This window comes from Drosophila sulfurigaster, chromosome 2R (assembly GCF_023558435.1).
Source record: "Drosophila sulfurigaster albostrigata strain 15112-1811.04 chromosome 2R, ASM2355843v2, whole genome shotgun sequence".
NCBI lineage: Eukaryota > Metazoa > Arthropoda > Insecta > Diptera > Drosophilidae > Drosophila > Drosophila sulfurigaster.
The window spans coordinates 29,828,406-29,841,177 of NC_084882.1; the positions used below are offsets into that span (position 1 = coordinate 29,828,406).

At 41.6% G+C, this 12,772-nt stretch overlaps 1 protein-coding gene across 6 annotated transcripts in view; it reads left to right on the plus strand.

Annotated features, from left to right (window-relative positions):
• Nucleotides 1-12,772, plus strand: part of LOC133839644 (uncharacterized) — a 109,678-nt gene that overhangs the window by 24,936 nt on the left and 71,970 nt on the right. The window contains exon 1 of one of the 6 annotated variants that reach the window (XM_062271272.1): nt 8,003-8,362. The exons of 1 other annotated variant lie outside the window; for it this stretch is intronic. The gene's annotated coding sequence lies outside the window, so the exon portion shown is untranslated. Of the gene's footprint in view, nt 1-8,002; nt 8,363-12,772 lie in introns of those variants that run through there. 4 more of the 6 variants (XM_062271273.1, XM_062271275.1, XM_062271277.1 and 1 more) reach the window with 4 other exon arrangements.

The window sequence follows — 12,772 nt, forward strand, 5'->3', positions numbered from 1 at the left end:
TATATTCAAGTTGATGCAAAATATTCGACTTTAAGCTTGTCAAGGCCCATATTAAATGATCCACCACTTTCTAGGTGTTTGAAGCATATGTCCATGTGTTTGTAACTGTGTGTAATTTCGGTTAGTTGATGTCGCTTACAAACTTGCATACTAAATAAGCCCCCAGCTCTCCGCAGTCACCTCATCCATTCTACAATTTGCAGTCTTCAGCCGCCACTCATTTGTTTTCTTTTGGCGCCCAAAGGCGTGCCACAGTGTGTGGCGAAGAAGCACATGACGTTTGCAGCGACATGTTCTGTTACACCCACACTTACAAACTCACACACACACTTGCACACACACACACACACAGACTAACACACGCAATTACAGCCGAACAGCATAGTTGCAATTGCACGGGAAATAGACTTTTTGAATGCGAATGCGTTGCACATGTCGTAAGGAATACGCTTAGAAAAAAAGTTGCGCCACAACCCGAAAGCAGAATGAAGAGCGCACACAAACACAAAAAAAAAAAAAAAATAGAAAACACGATGTAAAGAAAAGAAAAAGAAACGAGAATCTAGCTAGCAATAGGGGAATCTTTTTTCTTGCAAGCAATTTCTTATTTTTTTATTTTCTATTTTCTTCTCTAATTTTTTTTTTTTTTTTGCTTTTAGTTTTACAGTTGCAAGTTAGTTTTTTCCTTTCGGGCCGAAACACGAATCAAGTGGCGGGAGTGGTAACTAAAAGGTGTAGAGGAAGGAGGAGCTGAGGCGAGACAACTGCTTGCTATTCCACATGCAGCAGACTGCATCCTGTCCCTGCGGTTTGCGCTTGTTCTCTTAGATGTTTGCCGTTGTTGTCGCCATTGTAGTAGATGTTAGTGGGCCCCGTCTTCATGTTTCTTCATGTTGTCAGCGTTGTAGCTGCTGCTGCGATGCTGTCTTTAAATCCGTGCTACTTAAATTGTCCCTAAAATCCTCGTGGCAATTCTTTCGCCATGAAGCACATGCAGCTTTTGTGTGTGTTCTGTATGAGAATTTAATGACATTCTTAAGTTGTCATCAGTGGTTGGCAGGCCAAAGAGACCAAAGCAGGCCAACTAGACTCGACTAGACTCCACTCTCAGCTCGACTCTCGACTCGTCTCGACTCGACTGGAGTTGAGTTGAGTTCAGTTGACTGTTAGCTGCATTGCATCCACAAAAAAAATAAGGAAAACTGGAACTCAAACTGCGCGCTGTCAGTACCTTTTTGGACTAGCTTTGCTTTGGCTTTTTATCCTGTATTCCTGTTGTTGTCCTTGTTGCCTTGTTGCCGTGGCTGCGCTGAGAATATTAAATTGACTGGGGCCAACAAAATGAGTAGAATCATTAGCGTACAACGACTCACTCTCAGCAGCAGCCCAACAAATTGCGCCCACATATTGCGCAATCGCTGCCGTTGCCGTTCCCCGTTGCTGCATTTTGCTGCTATTGCTGCTGGCATGTCGTCTTTTGAAGATGAAGTCATATCGGCATTAGTGTCTGCTGTCTGTTGGACGCTCTCGGCAAAGTTGGGCTGTCGGATTCGCTGTCGCTCTCTCTATATACATGCCATAGAATAGATTCTACTACTATTTTTTTTTGGCTGCTTTCTTAGCCTCTAACAGGATGAGAAAGGAGGAGAGAACAGCGTAGAGACATTTGCATGCATTTTGTATTTTTGGGGTCAGATCTGAGATATGAGACTCGTAGTTGTACTTGTACTTGTCCTATATGCAATATCTTCCCATATGATTGTGTGCCCGTGTAGAAGAAGAAGAGGGACAGGCGAATTTAATTTCAATTTAGGAGCAAAACATTTGCGCTGCGCCTGTCAAGCATTTTCCATTTGCATTTATTTTTGCGCTGTATGCGCAAATCTTTTGCTATTTGTACAAGAGACAGCCGCAGACTAGAGAAAAAGCCGCGCGCATTTGAATATGCAATTTGCAATTTGACTTGACGACGACAACGAAGTCGACGACGACGAGGCCAAAAACCGCCAACCCATCCAAGTGTGTCACCCTTTTATACCCCGGGACAAGCTCGAGTTAATCTGCGGGCTTAAGAAATGCCAGACGCGGGCTTGCAGAGTCACAGTTATACGTAGTCACAGTTACAGTTGCAAGTTGCAAGTCGCAGTTACAGTTGCCGCACACATAAAAGCTGCACGCCGCGACATTTTATCACAACGCGAGTTTGTGATGGTTTTTTTTTCTCTTTTCTTTACTTTTTGCTATATTTTTTTTTGTGTGACCAGAGAGAGAGCGAGTCCTCTGGCGTTTGGCTGACATTTGAGGCATGAGGCAAGATTTATGCACTGGGGCTGCAGTTGAAGACAGCTGTCGTTTGCTGGCGCTGTCTTTTTCTGTGAGCTCTAATAGCTTTTTATCCGCGTGCATGAAATATGCCGCGAAAATGGCAAATAGAGCCGCCGAGAATATGGAAAGTGTCAATCCAAAAGTTTTTTCTCAAGTGTGGCGACAATGACAGAATAGAGGAAAGAGAGAGAGAGAGAGAGAGAGAGAGAGAGAGAGAGAGGGGAGAACATTTCCAGTGATGGGCTTAAAGCAGTCGAAATGGGGAAAAGCGAAAGGGATAAGGTAAAGAGGCCAAAATTAAACCTGGGGCAGACTAAGTACAGCTAAGTTGTCTTGACACGCCACTGACAAGTACACTACACAAACACACACACACAGACAGAGAGGTAGACAGTCAATCGCACACACACAGACAATTAAGTCATGATAAATTGCTATTGTATGCGTTTTCAGTCATAAGCGCAGGCGGCAGGCAGCACCCAAAATGAAACAATAAGCCACGTCCGTCAAGTCAACTTGAGGCGACAAGAGTCGAGTCGAGTCGAGTCGAGACGAGTCGAGCCCGAGTCGAGTCAAGTTATGAACGGAAGCAGACACACACACACACACATACAGACACACCTATACACACTCTAACACAGACATAGGCAACACTTCGTCACAGTCACCGTCACAGACAATGCGACCAGACAGCACAAACACCTAACACTTGCTGCCACACTATCTGTGTGTTTAGTCGATGTGTGTGTGTGTGTATGTGTGTGTAGAGTTTTGCTCTGTCATGGCCTGAGTTTGGGCTTGTGCTTGGGCCTGAGAATGACGGCTTTTGCTGTTGCAAAATGCTTGAAATTCATGCGTTCTGTCAAGTAATTTACCCCAAGCGCGATCCACACACAGTCAAACCAGCCCAAGTGGCTGATGCCTCGCCTCTCACTCTATCTCACTCTCTCACCTTCTCTTGTTGCCCGGATGAGTGTGTGTGAAGTGGTGTAAAGGTACAAAATGAATGTTATTCTACCGGTTGCCATCAACTTTTGCTGTTGCATTCTGAGTGCCATGGCCGCTAGTTTGTTGTTGGGCTCAGCAAATGATGACAAAACCAATGACGTTGGCTTGTAAAGCACATAGATCTGACAGCAAAATACAAGCTGTTAACAAGCTGAACTTTAATCGACTTTAACCATTGTAACCCATTAGCTTAGCAGCAGACTTTTAGTTGAAAGTAAAAGTTTGGAGTACAGATGTTTTTAAAACAATCGTTTATAAGCTTTTTTAAAGCATATAGTTGGCTTTCAAAACTCATAGCGTTAACTAACTAAACTTTCAGTGACTTTAAGCATTGAAAGCAACTTCACAATCTGTAGAGCTTTAACTCAATTAAATTGTTTGAAACACATAAGTTGACAAACCTATATTTAATTTACTTTATAAAACAGAAACTTGGCTTTTGAAGCTCATAGATCTGAGAGCTACCTATAAACAAGAAACTTCATGAAGTTTAAGAGAATTTAAGCATTAACACCTTTCAGCTATTAGCTTTACTTGAATTTAAGAGCTTAAAGCTAGAAACAATGAACTTCATGAAGCACATAGGTGCCTTATGAAGCTCATAGATCTGTCAGCATTTACTTTATAGTAAATGTAAATATGCATTTTTTAAAACAAGCTTTAATGCGCTTTAATATGCCAAGTTAAACGTAATTATATTTTAAGTCCATTTGAAGCTTATTAAGAATTAAAATCATTTGTCTTAATTTGACTCAAATGCAAAACACCGAGTTTTACTTTCAATTGACAATACTATTGTCAGGACAATCACGCCAAGTTCATGCACTCAAATTAGCTTTAATGTGCTTTTAAGCGAGTCGCCTGCAATGTCAGCACTTTGCACACTTAATCGCATATTTAATGGCCAAATCAGAGCCAAATGCCATCAGACTAGTAACATAAACGGGTACACACCTTCACCTGGCTAATTGCGAACGTGTGTTTACACTTGAATGGCACGGCACCTCATTAGGATGCTCGAAATTATTCAATAGCCCCCTTTTTGGCACGCTGAATTGAACCCTTTTTCCATCGTCGTCGCAACAACTTAACTTGGGTTCGTCGACGAACAATGCGATTAAAATTTTATTTAAATGAATTTTCTGCTCATGCTCAAAACTGCTTCCGGCAACAAGCTCGGATATTGCGTATACGCAACGTGCTCCAGGTAAAGGCAAAAGACTTTTGGCCATGCTGTTAACTCTTCCAGCATAGTGTGTCCTTTTTTGAGTGGAGTCTATTATACGTATCCTACGACCGTAACCGTTTCCCCAAAAAAAAAAGAAGAAATTGCCAAATGTTACCTTTCAGCTGGTTGACTCTGACTTTGACTTGGGCCCTGGCCGAGACGTTAGTGTTAGTGTTAGTGCCAGTGTTCGTGTTGAGTTGCCTTTATTGAAAAGTGTTCATTTGAGTCACTCGACTTGTAGTTGGGCCAATAGACTGAGCCTAATGCACACAATTTGCTTTGTATGTCCTTTTCTCATGTGCGTGCCTCCCCCCTTAAGCCTATCCCTGTGTGTGTTATGGCTGGAAATTAACATTTTCACCCACACACACACACACAGAGTAAGGGTACACACAATTGATGCATTACTCGTAACTGGACAAAGACTTGGGTTGAACTTGGAGATGGAGTTGGAAGATTTTTTGGGGTTGAGAACACGTCAATTAGCTGCAGACCGGATGATAAAACTTTAAGTTTTACTTCACTTGACTAAGTGACTGAGTGACTGAATGCAATTGTTCTGACTGACGCTGACATGGATACGCATTGTTGTTACAGCTTCCTGGTTTTCATCGCCACCTTCGCTGCTTGTGGTTGGTTTGCTGCCAGGCCAAGTGCCTTGCCTCTGCTTCTAATTATGCGCCTTCTGCAGGGCAACAAACCAGGCAACAGCAACAAAAAGAAAGTAAGGGAAAGAGGACACTCAAGTGGCTGCAACTGTCACAGTTGCGTTGAGAAGCAGCAGCAACAGCAGCAAGAAATATAAACATATATATACTTGTGCGTGTCTGTCTCAGTGTTCTCTGTGAGTGCGGATGAGTGCAAAAGTGTGAGTGTGAGTGTGTGAATGTTTGCTTGTGATGTTTTTTAATTTTCGCGAAATAAGCAATTCTCACGTATTCATCTCTCGGCATGCGGCGTCTTGCGGTGTTTAAGCTCAGCGCATTCGTGTTTCATGCCCAACAACTGCGTTCGCTGTAAATTCAATTCCAACTTCATGGTTTTTGTGGCTCCTTTCTTGTTGTTGTTATTGTTGTTTCGCCAACGGGCGACTGTTTGCCACCTGCCACCGTGCAACTAAGAAAAACGCTTTGTACTTCAAAGCCCAGCAAAATTTGCACTCTACTCTCTTTAGTTCTCTGTTGTTCTCCGTGTGTTGTTTGCTGTGCGTTGTTGTGTGTGTGTTGTGTTGTGTATTTCTGTGTGTTGTGTGTGCGTCCGCATGCTGCGATTCGCTGTTGTCTTCGTGTTCTGTTTTGCACTGTGTCTTTACATTCACTTTGTTTATTACCAAAAATTTGTTTTATTTTCGCTCGCAATCGATTGAAGTTTAGTTCGCTTTATTTCGTTTTTTTTTTTTTTGCCCCGCTGTTATAGCTACTGGGCTTTTAAATTCAAGAGCGTGTGTGTGAGAGTGTGTGATTGCAAGTGGGTGTTTTGTAATTCTTATTTTGTTAGCGTTTTGCTTTGATGTTGGCCGCCAAATAAAAGTGCTCTCACTTGTTTATGCTCCCACTAGAAAAGGAAACGGAAGCGCGCTTCCATTTAAATTCCAAATCAATTTTTGTTACAGTTTGCAATTAAAGTTATTTGTGGGTATTGAACTCTGTTTTCAAATTATTAAATGACTCAATTGTATTTACATAATACGTTTGCCTACTTATATCCTTAACCATAACTAATGTATGTTTCTTTTACTTTATTTGCAGGTAAGTCTGTCGATATTTCCATTGCATAGTGTAAGTATTTCTTTGGCTAGCTACTTATAGCTTAATTGTATTAAAGTAATTATAGTCGACATTTATTGTTGGCGCAAATCTCGTAAATATACAAGGAGTCCACTTTGCCCTTTGTAGCCTCTGGTAGGGCTCCCATTACTAAAGGATGCGGGGGGAACATCATTCAGAGGGGTCGGCATGGCAATGCTTTGATTTCGTGCGATAATTATAACGTGCTCTCATGCGCCACCCGAAACGCAAATTCGCCAGCTACGTGCAGCTATGCGTCATCATCAATGTTGAGTGGGTGGTCGAAGTGGTTCCTAGTTTTGTGTGTGTGTGGATCATAGCTATAGCTATATAGCTTTGGCTATTCACTCGTGCGTTTGGCGGGCCCGGCTTTATGGATTTATTGCGTTGGCGACACGTTGATATGCCACACAGTACACAAGTCCAAGTCTTTGTCCAACTTCGACTCAAGTCTAGGCTGGCGCCAATTTCTGGCTGCCCTCCCCTTGGCAAATTTCGTGCTCATTGTTTTATGGGTCGCTAGTGCTCGACGAAAACTTCAAGAGCTGTTGGCCGCTGGGCATGTTGCGGGTGTAGGTTGCAGGTTGCAGATGGCAGTCAAGTCGCTGCTGGCAAACCTACAATATACTCTTACTATATTTTGTTCTTTCTTTTTTGCTTTTTTTTTGCTTTGCCAATTACCGCAAGGCTCGTGGCACTAAGTCGACGCTTCGGGCGCTCGCAACGTATACGTAATTTTTATTGGACATTGCCACGCGTCGCCACCGTCTTCGTCTACGTCTTCGTGGATAACGTGAGCTTTGCTCGTACAAAGTCCTAGGCCAACATGAAAAGCTTCGCACACACAGCGCACACAACGTTGCGGCCCACGCTGCGAATACGCTATCAAAACAAAACGGATAATTGCAGTGCCGCTCTCTACGGGCTCTCTGCTTTGACTTTGTTCTCTCTTGCTGCTGCTGCATACTCTCCACTCGTGGCTACCTGAAGAGGGTTGGAGCATTGAGGGGAGACTTACCTGCTGTACTATGTGCACCATGATAGCGGCAGACTGGGGATTCGCTGATTGCGCCACTTGACACACATTCGAGAGCCAGCGACTCGTAATTGTAATTGATTCATCAGCAAAGCAAATTAGCGCACTTGCTGCTCATTCCATTTGGCTCTGCCAGTTTCACGAGTTGCTCCTAATTGATTGCATTTGAAGCAAACTGACAACTGGATTGCCAATCGCACTGCAAATATAGAAAATAGTATTGAAGAATGCCATTAACTAATGCCACAGAGATGGAGATGCATAACAACTGTGGACCAAATGCCAATGCAACTAGAAATTCCAATGTGCTGTGTGCAAATAGAAATAGGAATTGCAATAATTGCGTGAAATACTCATGCCGTAATTCCACTTTGCCATGTCCTCTTTGCGGCTTCTACAGTTTTACAAGCACTGCTCACAAAAGTCTACACACAACACAAAAATTTGGCGCCAAACGAACGTACGCTCTCTCGCCATCGCTCTCGTTTCGCACGAACACGAAGTGTGTGTACTTTGCCGAAGCGAAGCGAACGACACGCGAGCGACACACTGCCGAGGACACGAAGCGATGAAGCAGTTGTTGGCAATGGCCAAAGGGACACAAACAGTTTGCGACTAAGACTCGTGAGGAACGGACACGCGGCCAATAGCAAACGGGCATTTGTGTAGCGTGCCACGGTGCGAATCGAATTACGAATCGGACTCGTTCACCATGGTGTGTGAGAGTGTCCTTAGAGCAGAAAATGTTTGAATGCAAATGAATTATGTACAACCGGCTTTTGGACAACACCACTGATTAGTGACAGTGTGTGTAGTTGTTGTGTGTGAGTGCGCGCTTCAATCGTGCGTGACCAACGACGACGTCATTCAAAAGCTGAAAACGTGTGCGTGTGCTCTCGCCCCCTCTCCAGAAGGAACATCAACGTCAACGCGATCGTGGTACAGTGTTAAAAAAAAATAAAGAAACAACAGCTAAAAGTGCGTAAATCACTGAGTGTCAGCAGAGTCAGTCAAGTGTGATTTTCATATGATTTAAGCCAGAAACAAAAACCCACAACAAAAAAAAAAAAGGACAAACACTGCCAGAGATTTGTGTTGTTGCTGCTGCTACTACTGCATATGCCATATAATTTAATTTGGCAAATGTGTTGGAAAATTGTACAGCAAAGCGAAAAGCGCAAGGCATTCACTGAGACAAAGAATCAGGACTCAGGACTCAAGGCCCAGGAGTCAGAGGCAGTCAGTCAAGCGGCTGTGAAGGCTTCACACACTTCACACACTTACCTCTCTTCGTCCTTACTTCGATTCAGTTAAATGCTAATGGGTTAATGCGGTTCAGCGCTAGCGCTTCAGCTTACATTCTCGCTCTCATTCTCTCGCTGAGAACTATCGCATTTACATAGTATATCTTGTTATTTACCTAGGCGCGCCACTCTCGTTAATTGTATGCAAAAAACTTGCAAACAATCGCTGTTAGCTCAACTGAGTGTGACTGTGTATGTGTTCGACTGTGTGTGTGTGTGTGTGTGGCACAGCCTTTGCAACAACTTTTTCGGTGGCTGCTTCAATTACTAACAGCCCCGCAACAATAGCACTATTTCCGCTCTAAAATTTGAGCCAAGTTTTTGAGCCAGCTGCGTTTCGCTTTACCGCTTGCTCGCTTGTGTCTCTTCTCGCCTCTGTGTCTGTGTGTGTGTGTGTGTCTTTTGGCCACCTTTCGGCTGGCTCGTTGCCGTTCACTTAGTAAATAAATTGGCAATCGCATTTAATGTGAGTTTATGTGCGTCGCAGGTAGCAAGACCGTGAGACTACACGTTAGTAGTTTTATACGTATATAGTATATACTATATATTTTTTTATTTTCATTCTCTGCTCGACTCGCTCGCTTGCTCGACTTTTTCGAGGCTCGTCGACGTTGTGCTCATGTGCAAATCGTAAATTTACGTTAATGCCGAAATTTCACGTGATAATGACGTGATTACCTGGCACACAAGCCCCGAAAAAGACGCCACCGACGACGAGTGGAATGACTTTTTCTGGGTGGAAAATAAGGCAACACTCACTACTAACATACACATGTGTCTGTAGGCTCTGGCAGTTTTTTGGGTAAATAGCAGCACTAAATATTGCGTTCCATTGCATACTCTCGCGTCTGCTTTGCCTTTGCTGTCAACTTTTGCTGTTCTGGTCTCGTTTGTGAGCCGCTTAGGTAGTTTTGTTTTGTTTGTTGTCATTTGCTGCGTTGCTATTTGCGGAATTTAAGCATAAACTTCCACTAAACAACTACTTCAACACACAAAGTATTGCATTTAGTTGAAAACAACTTCTCATTTAGTTGTCCGCCAAACTGAATTGGCTTTGCTCTAATAAATTGAATAGCGATTTAAATGCATTCAACTCTTTTGCTCTAAACTCTGTTAAGAAATCTGAAACAAAAGTTGGTGTGCTTTTTGTGTGTGTTTTTTTCTTCATTCCGCTTAATCGCAAAATGTCGCCTCATTCTTTTCGCTTTGCCGTGAACTTTTTAATTACTTTTGAACGACAATTCGAACTTTGCGCCTGTCGCTTTGCCTCTTTCGCTCGTCTTATTTTGCTTCCCTTTTGCTCGCATACACTCTAATTACAAACCAATTTATTGTCGACCTGTTTTTTATTTGAAATCCTCTTTCTTATTTTCCATCTCCCGTTGAAGTTGCTTATCAATGAAAACTATTGCATTTGCTAGCGCGCGCGTTTCGAATGAAGTCACTCGCTTTGCTCGTTTTAAACGTTCGCTCGCATTGCCATTTCCGTTTCCGGTGCTACGCCTCGCCAGCCGCCAGTTTGTTAGTTTTACCTTGACATTTTTTTTTGCCTCTTCTACTGCTGTTCTTTAACTTTTTTGCTGCTGTTGTTGCTGGTTGTTGTTGTTGGTTGTTGTTGTCCTTGTTATTGTTACAGTTTTTTGCTTAGTTACCTGCGCGTTTTTTTTTTTTTTGTGTGTGTTTCTTATAGCATTGCCAGGTGTTGTGTTTTTTTTTGCTTATTTTCTCGCCGTCGTCCTCGCTCGCTCTCTGTTTCTCTTACGCTGTTGCTTTATAACATTTACAACAACTCGAACAATATTTGTTTTTCTGCTCGGGCACCCGCACTCTCAACTCTGCAACCTGTGTGTGTGTGTGCGGGAGTGCACAAAAGGTTCTAGGACCTCGGTCCTAGGGTCCTTTCGCTTTGCATTTTACATTGCATTGAAATCATGAATCATTTCAGCTGCACCTACTCCAGCTCGTGTGTGTGTTTGTGTGTGTTTGGTTTGGTTTAATGCAGCTTTGTGACTCGCTTTGCTTCGTCTGCTTGTTTTTACGGGTGCTACTAAGCTGATTTGCCTTAGCAATGAATTCCATTTGGCCCTTGGCTGGCTCTCTCTCTCCCTCTGCATTTCTCTTCAACCGATCGATGGCTATTTTAAAGTCGAGTGATGTCATTGAAACCAACTTTGAAATTTAACTGGGCAAGCTTTGTGTGTTAAGCAGTTTAAATAATTGCGACCACAATAAATTATTAAATCAACAACAATTACTCAAGCGATCAATCGGCAATGATATAATCAATCAATGCGCCTGGCCAGACTGTGGTTTGCCGAATGAGCTCAATAAGTCTCGACACGATGTCCTCATAAAGCCACACACCAATGTTGAGTGTGAGTTTGAGTGTGTGGTGTATGTATTATAATGCGTTTCATGACTGCAATTATGTACGACGTCGACGACGACGACGACGACGACGACGATGGCCCCCTAGCCCGGCACTTTATTAATACGTATACGCAGCGTGGGGCTAACAACAACAGCAAGAACAACTTGTACATGCCACACGGCATTTGGGGCTCAAGTGGTTGAGGTTTTAGCTACCCGTATTCGTTCGCAACAACTCTCAGCTTATGTGTGTTTGTTTGTGTGTGTTCAAGGTGTACACGTATATGTGTGTGTGTGTGTGCAATGTGTTTCGAGTTCGAGTGCTTCGTAATCGATATTACAATGTATGAATTGTGCGGCCATATTGGCGCCACTAAGCACATTGTGTTGGATACTCGTTGCCTTTTCTGTTCTGTTCTGTTTTTTTTTTATCGCTGTTTGCATCAGCAGGAGGCCAAAGGCAGGCAGCTAACTGTTTGCACACTGCAAAGTTGCTGAAAACTCGGTGACTCTGCATCATGCTGAAAGCTGAGCACTGAACGCTGAACGCTGCTTGGTTTGCCTTGCCTTTGAATATTTTATGAGCTGCAGACAATGAGTTTTATAGTTCGATTTGTAAGCGCTTGCATCTTGTGCTCCATATGGACTAAGCCCGAGTCATTAATAATTACGAAATGGGTGGAAAAATATTAAAAGTGGCACTTAGTTGTTGCTTGAGGTAATCAAAAGAGTTATTGCTTGATTTGCATTTATTTAGCGTACTTAAAGTAAACCAAGAAAAGTAAATAACATTTAAAATGTGCTGAAATGTTTGTGAGTTAAGTAGTTTATAAGCTTGGGTAGTTTATTGGTTTGTGAATTTATTAGTTGATAATGAAGCTAATGGAAAATGTTTTAAGAGAGAAACATATTTACAAGGGGCTAAAATCCATGCTAACCAAATGTATAATAAGATTAGTTATTGTTAAAGATTCCAAAACGGCGCTTACTGAATCGATAGAATTGAATAATGGTTTTTCTCAATTTGTTTCTTTTAAGTTATATGCAAAAATTCTTCATAAAGTTAGATAACTTTTAATATAAACTTAAATCCATCAGAAGTTTTTCTTAATGCGAATTTATTAGTTGCTGGTTAAGGTGATTGGAAAATCTATTGGAGTGAGGCAGAAAATAAGTGGAAGCATATTTCGAAGGCGGTAAGATGAATGTTAATTAACTAGAGCGTAAATAGGATTATTTTTTATAAATCGAATTTCACTTAGTGAAGCCATAAAATTTTGTAATGATTTTTGTTAGCTAGTAACTTTTAAATTTGATTTAAAAATTTTCATAAAGTTGGACAAGTTCAAAAATAAACTTGAAGTTTTTAATAGAATAAATTTATTAGAATGAATTTATAAAATGAAAAATTAGTCATGGAATAGTCAGAAAGGACAGAAGGAAATAAAATCTGTGTTAATTAAATAGAGCATAAATGGGAAATAATTTTGAAGTTCAATTAATAATCAAAGTATTATAAAGTTATGCAAAAAGGTTACAAAAATTTTGATTAAAATGAAAACTCTTTATAAAATTAAAAATAAATTTATTTCCATTAAACTGAAAATAATTTATTTTTATATAATCATACTCTACATAAAGTTACCCTGCTTAGCGTTAAATAAATGCCAGTTAACAGTATCATATTTGCTTGACATTTAGTGTTTGTGCTCGT